The sequence below is a fragment of the Trachymyrmex septentrionalis genome, unplaced genomic scaffold, assembly GCF_001594115.1.
Source record: "Trachymyrmex septentrionalis isolate Tsep2-gDNA-1 unplaced genomic scaffold, Tsep1.0 scaffold87, whole genome shotgun sequence".
NCBI lineage: Eukaryota > Metazoa > Arthropoda > Insecta > Hymenoptera > Formicidae > Trachymyrmex > Trachymyrmex septentrionalis.
The window spans coordinates 2,569,392-2,578,072 of NW_017306059.1; positions in this window are offsets into that span (position 1 = coordinate 2,569,392).

Below are 8,681 nucleotides of genomic sequence, written 5' to 3' on the forward strand. Positions count from 1 at the left end.
ATTATATTTTATATTGTATATGCTCTTAGACTTAGATTCGCTTTTCCTTTGAGATAGCAAAACGCGTCGTACTACATCGTACACACGTACACTCCTAGCACCGACTGCTTTCTCCACGAAGCTCTCACTACTGAAGGCACACCATAATCAGGGTCTTAGGAAATAGGATATCACTGCACCAGGTTCCTACCTTCTTTCCGCAAAGAAAAAGTAAGCGTTTTCTCAACGCGTCATGATACAAAAGTAATATTAAAGAAACGCAAAAATAATTTCGTAGGTGTTATTTTGTCGCCGTTTTTTTTATCGCATGTGCACCGCTACCGATAAGATTAATTCCAGTTGAGATATTTCGACGGTTTAAAAGGAGCTACTTAAATCGATGGAGTCTCGCGCTACCACCATTTTATCGAATATCAGATTATCGCAGAACAAGAGACGCACTGACCTGGATAAATAATGGTCCGAAGTTTATTGTTCGAAGTTTATTGTTCGCGCTTCTGCATTAAGGAAAATTTCTGATTAAAAATGGATGAACCGTAGATTCTGATTATATCAGCCAGAATTCTAGTTCATCCGAATGATCGATTATTATGACTAGAATTCTGATTGATATGGATCAGAATCTATTGGTTCGTTCATTTTTAATCAGAAACTTTTCTTAGTGTAGGAATATGTGATTGCCGTCTCGTACAGTATGAAATATTTATGAATCATTTTACATGAGATAATTACGTTAAACACATTTTTGAGATACTGCCAGATCGTATGGTATAGATCAAATGAAAGTTAGTCGCGTAAAACATTTTAAAATGTTGCATTAAAATATTTCACAAAAATATTACACAGATATTTTAAGGCAAAGAATATTTCAGAAATTCTGATTTCCTGGACATATTTATATTTTAGAGAGATTTCTGGAAAAATTTCTGAAATATTTCAATTTTGCGATAAAATATTTTGAAAATATTTCTGAAATATTTCATGCTATGTAGGTATTGATTAAGGCAGGCAGAGCCATTATTAAAGCTTGGATGAAAAATTACGAATATAAAAAATTGCGAATATAACTAAAATTACTACTTGCGTCCCCCTAATAAGTGCCATGTACGCGATTGTGTGCTAAGTTTTTTTCGGGATTTTTCAAGCTTGTACACTGAAGTGAATTCTGTTTGTCGAGTATTCCGTTACTCACTACCCCGGAAGTCTTGAAACGTCAGAACGGGAGCATCGATCCCCTTCGGGGAAATGGAATGCCTCGATTGAGGTCGGAGAGTCTCGAATAAATCCTTTCTTGATAAAAGACGCGTCTTCTTTCAACAGTGCAAACCGATATCTGAATATTAGTAAAATTCGATACGTTTAGTAATCAACTATATTTAAGAATTGCTAACATTACTTATATGCGCAAATCACCCGTTAAGAGCAAAATATTCATTGAAATTCTACGCCTCGCGTCACAAAATTGCTTCTCGTTTTTCTTGTTTAGTAGATCCTTATAGATCGATGCTGTTCAAAAATTATGAAGGCTGGCTAGCGACGCGTGTCGAGAATGAAAAGAAGAAAAAAAAAAGAAATCTAACGGCACATTAATAGTAAGAACGTATGAATCATCGTGTTGAAGGCGCGACAATTCAAGGATTCACGTCGAGTCATCACTTCTCATCCGCTTGTCGTTACATCGTTTGTTTAAAGACAAACAAATCACACTAATCTCGTAAAATGTGGTTAAATTATATTATATGTATATGTATTATTCTAATTTTCGCACGGTCACATCTGAACACGAATCGTTCTGAAGGCTACGTGTGATCGGGAGCATCTACAATTGTCTGAATTATCGAGTCATTGAATCGATGAATCAAAACGAGGAAACGATCGCTGAACTATTATAATCTTATTTGCTTAATACATTGATTATCATGATGCTGTCAAAATGCTTATAATAAATAACCACCAAAATACTATATAAAATTTTGAATAACATTAATATTTAACAAATAATAACATAAAGTAAAAAATACACAATTCATAGGATAAAGTTTTATTTAATTATATTCAATATTTAATTATATATACTCAAGTCAGACGCAAGAGAAGCTTGCAATTCTACTCACGACATCTAAACCGGATATCTTTGTTCATCATATTTCGTATTCTTTTCATATCTTGTCACACAATCAGCATTACAATTTAAAATATAGAGAATTCAGAGTATCTTAGAGACAAAACGTAAATATCATCTATTCTCATTATATATAAATGTTAAAAAGAAATACTTTACAATTAGGATTATATTTGATCAAATAGCAACAACAATGACTTATCTAATTAAAAGATTATGTATATGCTGAATTACCAAAAATAATACTAGGATAAATGGAAATATAATCAACTAGGTACAGCCGAGAGCAAAAATGCCTAGTTCTAGTGTAATGAGATTGAACCCTTTAACTTTTATCCAGTAAATGTTAATGATTAATCAGATTACTGGAAAAAAACAAGATTCAAGATGAACTTTCAATCCTCACGACATCTATAAACCAGACATCTTTGCTCTTCACTGATACATTTCGTATTCTTCGTATTTCATCTTTTTATCACAATTAGCATTCTAATAATAAAATAAAGCATAGAGAATTCGGAGTAGCGTAGAGATGTCGGATATCATAAATATCATCTGTTTTAATATATTATATATAAACGTCAAAAAGAAACAAATTACTCAACATTTTATTGTTACGTATTTATGATAATGAAAATTCTACTGTAGCGTACACAGCCACAGTAGAATTAAGCCATACAAAAATTGCAGCTAACATGTTAATGATAAACAGTAAATTTCGAAAATGTTTAAGAATTTCGGACAAGTCAGGTCTGATAATTTAACCATTTTGCCCTAATCGCGAACAATTTTTAACTGAATGGACATTATATATATTCAATATAATCTTAATTTAATCGAGAATATAACGAGAATGTCAACTCTTATCTTCGTTACGCACAAACTGTATTTATTTATTCAGACACATATTTTCGGCTTCATGCCTCGTTTCACCGATAGCGTGTAAAATCATTCTATTCGATCTCGGCTAGTCGTAATAAAGCGAAATATTTATTCATACGCGGATCCGCCGTTTGGCAAAGTCAAATATGTATCAAAAGTCACAAAATCCAAGCAATCGCGCGATCACCACGGACGTATCGCCGCTTCTTGTCCTCGTATCACGAAAATTGTAACATAGATAAAATATTCGGAGACATATTTTTTCCAGTTAATTCTAGTTGTACATAGGAAGTCATATAGTCACTCAGTAATTACGAGATTGCGCGTAGAATAGAATATTTTTCACGATTGATTTCATTTATATATCTTCCAATATCCCTCGGACGAAAGGAGCAGCGCGATATCGTTGTGGCCTATATATTTTCTACGTTGAGATGTAAAAAAAAGGGAAGGAATGTAAGCATTTGAGCTCCTTACCATCGCGGCAATGCAAGCCTGTACATAGGAAATTAGGAACGATAGATGAATAGATTAGTCGATTAGACGAGTAAATAAATAATACGTAATTTGTAGACCATTTTAGTATAATGCCTTACGAGGCGGATGAGAAGGGAGGAAGGAGGAAAGCCAATTTTCATGGGTTTCCTCGAAATTTTGCGTTAATATCGAGAACGGACGGACGGTTATTAATGTACGAGAAGTCGTAGAAAGAGAGGAGAGCGAAAAGAGGAGGAACATTTTCGTTCGTTTATTCTCGTCGATTCATGTTTCTCTTTCCCTGAGAACTGCCATGACTGGAACAGCAGGCGTACTCGATCGTTTCGCCGTTATAATTGCCTGGCGATCTGGCAGTGTTTCAGGGAGCCTTTAGTTAGAGAATTAACAGCCGATTATTATATTGCATACATAATAATCGACTACGAATCTCGAGAGGTCCAATCGACTAACACTATTGATAATATATTAATGGTACGCACGTATACTGTATTAACGTACACTTGTATTGTATCCACACGCGTTGTTATGAGCTTGCGTATGAACATTCAATCTGTATAATTATCGCGTAAGACGTTGTCTTATCCTTAAGTATACGCTAGAAAATCCCCGGACCGCGTAAGATTTGTAATTTTAAGGAGTATTTATTGACAATTCTTTACCTTCGTAGCTTCCCCGTATCGCGCTACCATCACTTGTACAGCACTTTAATTCAGTTAATTAACCATATGTAATTAAGTATGTATGATTAAAGTATAATAGCTTTTTAAGCTCAATTCATAAGTCGCGCTATTAATCGGAGCGAATCGCGGAGTAACGCCGTTCTTCAGCCGTTTTTTTTGTATTATTTGCTTCGGGAAATAATGCGTGCACAACGATATAATTTGAACACCGCCATGACGTAAGGATGATACACAAAGTCCATAGCTGCAACACAAACTGCTCGTATGTTTATAAAAAGATTGACTAATTTATTCTTATACCGTCGTCGTTACTTTGTATTGAATCCTCGACGAGATCGATCCTCAACGACATACGTACAACAAATAAACTGCCATTACTTTTAAGCCTGTTAAGGTCCTCGGTAAATATGCAATCGATAATACATAGGAAAGTAATGGAATACATAAGAAAAGAACCCTGGTAGAAATTTAATGCGGTTCTCGATTGATTATTGGCTTATTCTAGTTTTTTTTCTTCTTTTTTTGTGCAATGATTGCATTAAAAGCGTTATTAATACACAGAAAAGAAGTAAAATTCGACGTCAATTACTTAGTAGTAAAAAGACAATAAATAGATACAGTCTGTCTGGTAAGATCGTGGCAGGTTTATCTGAAAGAAAAATGATTTATTGGCTCTGAATTTATATTGATTGTATTCAGTAGTATTGTGGCCAAAATGCATTTACATTAAGAGTTACATAAAGAGTCCAGTCGCTACCTGCGTCTGTAATAGACTGACATACCTTCCATCAAAAAAATCGCATATTCACGAAGACCTCTAGATTCGTCGAATTTCGCTTTGAAGTTGATGTCGGTCTTCCTCTTGACGAATGACCATACATTTTCAATGGGATTTGCATCGGGTGATTGTGAAGGCCAGTGAAGTGTCTCAATGTCATTTTCCTTTTTTCAAGACGGCTTCGATGTTTGAAATCATTATTCTCCTGGAGTAACCAATCTTTACCTTTACTGATAAACCAGCGTTGGGCAGACGGAGTCAAAGCTTTTATATTTTTAACATTTTCTCAGCATTTATAGATTGTCAGTAAAGAGATAAAGTCTTCGAATCGCACGACTGTTTGTTCGTCTTTGTCGGTATAGGCCACGTTTCGGTATAAATCGTCAACGGTTTTGTCTCTGAATAACGTTGTACGAACGATCTTGATTTTCCCATATATCTGGCCACAGCGGATTGTGACATTTTTGGCCCTTTTGGATGAGAACACAAGAACGCATTGCTTCGAAATGAGACGCGTAGGCAATACTCATTTTGAAAACTTTTTTCTAACGTTTATTCTAACACAATTCCAACAGCAACGGGTACTTTGCTTATAATGCATGCAGCAAAAATGATGGTATTTATCGGCGAAAACCCGAATATATCTTTAATCGACTATGGTAAGCCCTGCCACGCTCTTACCAGACAGACTGTAAGCATGCTCATACCACTACATTTCGTCAATGACAAAATTATTAATCTAAACAGTGTCAACTTTTGAAAGGATTAGGAAGCGTCGAGTAGCTACACGCGTTAGCTTGTGCTAACTTGTGATCTTTGGTTCCGGAATCCCATTTACATCCTACTATGCTTAAGAAGCTGAATTCCGATTTACGGATTAAAAGAGACTTGTTAATAGAAAATTTCCTGTATGAGGAAATATGATTAAAAAACAGAACAAGAAATTGAGTGCTTTGTGTGATATTGTCCAAGAGTAAGGCAGAAGACATTTCTATCTCTTCTAATCTAAGGGATTATATTTAAAAAAAAGAAGCTTATACGATTAATATCTCGCTTCGCGGGAACAAAGCTATTTTCTGCCAGATTTTTTTGTTTCATATAAAAACGCATTTAATGAGTATATATTTTATTGATGTTGGCGCTAAAGCCGCTAATAGTAATAACTGCCTAACTAATTTTGCCCAGTTGCTAATATACAATATTTTTGAACATCAAGAGAAAACAGTAATATTAGATAGCAACTGACTGGGTATTCAGTCAAACCAAATAAATTTCTACTAGGGAACATTAAATATGTTTTTCATATTTTTTAATAATTTTTAAATAGATTTTAACATTTTTGATTGCCATGCCACCTATATCTGGGTAGCACAAATTTCCGCAAAAGCCTGATCACTTATGAAATACGGTTTTATTTACTCGATTAAAAACAATTTTACTAAATATTTAAGGCATTAAAGAAATTATATAAATTATATTAAGACAGAAAGTAATATAGTGTTAAAATAATATAGATTTATTAAGTTCAATATTGAAATTTGGCAGTCAAAGATGTGAAAACTCCGTTCAAACAAATCTATACTATCATCCCGTTTTCTCAATTTTTTTCTTTTTACAATACTGCATATTTGCCAAATCGTTATACTCTCTCACGTGGTCTCATTTTTGTAGTAGTTGTACTGATTGTGCATTTATGATATGAGTTATAATTTGATTTATAATAAAGACGAATAACAATTCCAAATAGAACAATGCTTTTGCCATAAGAGTAAAAAGAATAGATACTAACTGAACAATTTCATTCAATTTTAAAACCTGGCTGGAATGTCGGTTTCGTTTTACTGAATACAATGCTCGATTCGTGTATGTATGTCGTTGATCGCGCCGAAACGAACATTTAATTCTTGTCATGGCACGTCCGAATTTCTCGAATGGCGTAATTTCGGCGAACATTAACATCCATGGCTCACCAGAATTTCAACTGCTTTTTTCGACGAGTTCGATTTTCCCCGCAATTGAACAGGATAACATGCACGCGAATTGCCGCGTTTATATTGTCGCTGAATTGCGGATACTGTTACCATTACATCATTGGATGTCAATCTTGTCAAATTAGTCAAATTTATGTACTTCTGTACAATAATTCATCATAAGAATCATAAAAAAGGAAATAACGAATGCATTCAAAACTTTATAATTAATTACAGTTAATCTTCTAAAAATGTTATATATGCTTTCAAATAAATTTCGAGCGATTAAACTTTTTGATTGTTTTAGATTTACCACTAAATAATAAATATATCAAGATTCTATTTATGAACGTTCGGTTGGGAAAACAATCTGATCGAAATATTTTGAACAAATTAAGAAACAACGCTTGCATTCACACTGTCTGTTACATATTATGTAACAAGCAAAATCTGTCGGAATTAGATCGGCTGGAAATTTTTGGTCATTATGAACTACAAAAGAGGAATCGCGCGAGCTGAAAAGTCCGAAATAGTTCCGGTTAATTATCATTCTAGTTGCAGTACTGATTGCATGACCACATGTGCACCATGTACCTAATTTTTACGCATGAAAACTCCAATGGACTGATATTGAAGACTTTAGCTTTAAATTAGCCATCGTTCTCGATGGTTTCTTTCCTTTCCTTCCTCGCATCGATTACATTGCATGCTCACAAAACGCGCGAGAAAAATGTCGACATACAAATTATCCTAATCAAATGATATACGTAAATGTTATACGAGATGAATTACTAACGTCACGATAATAAGTTTTATAATATTTATTGCTGACCTGAAGAACTGAGAAAAAAATCATTGCACGATTTTATAAGACTCCTTAATTAATATCGTATATATTATTGTAGATTAAAGATTATCGAAGGAACGATTTAATTTACTATTTATAGCAAAAGTTGTAAAATTTATTTTGCGCCTTTAAAATCATGCGACTAATTTTATATATTGAGAATAGATTGTTATTTTTATAGTAAAGATGAATTTAAAAAATTGCAAAAATTTAATTTACACAGTTTCTCATTCCTAAATTATTCAAATTAACCAATTTTTCGTTTAAAAAGTTGTCTATAATGTGATGAAGAAGATTCCATTACTAAATTTTAACTTTTGCCATAAATCGTGTAATGATAATGTTGGTGCTTAAATTGTTAAAGAAAATTGGAATATGAGGAAAGTTAAAATACACTATTAACGTTTCCTGAGACACTGAAAAATTCATTGCTCATGGAAACTCATGATATGTACTCTGCGAATTTCTTTGAATTAATTCTGTTTTGTGGTTACTTCTTTTGCTATTAAAGTTAGGCAAACTAATTGTTAGAACAATATTCCACGATTGTATACGCATATTTTTTTCTTAAAATATATATTGATGGCTTTAAGAAGTTTTATAAGAGAGAATGAGAGAATGTGTGGGAATGGAGAGAGAGAGAAAGAGAGAGAGAGAGAGAGAGAGAGATCAATTTTAAATCGAATTATATTTGTAAAATTCGAGGACGAAAGGGACGTAATTGTGTAGAATTTATATTTGAATAAGATTATTTCACTAATCAAATTATTAATTCAACTTGATCCGCGGATCTAGTTCTAAGTTATAAAAAGAAAATTAATTTTATGATCGCAGATGCTATTCTTCGTGCTCAAAGGCATTTGAATTATTAAAATATATTTAAAAAATATGAGACTCTATATAT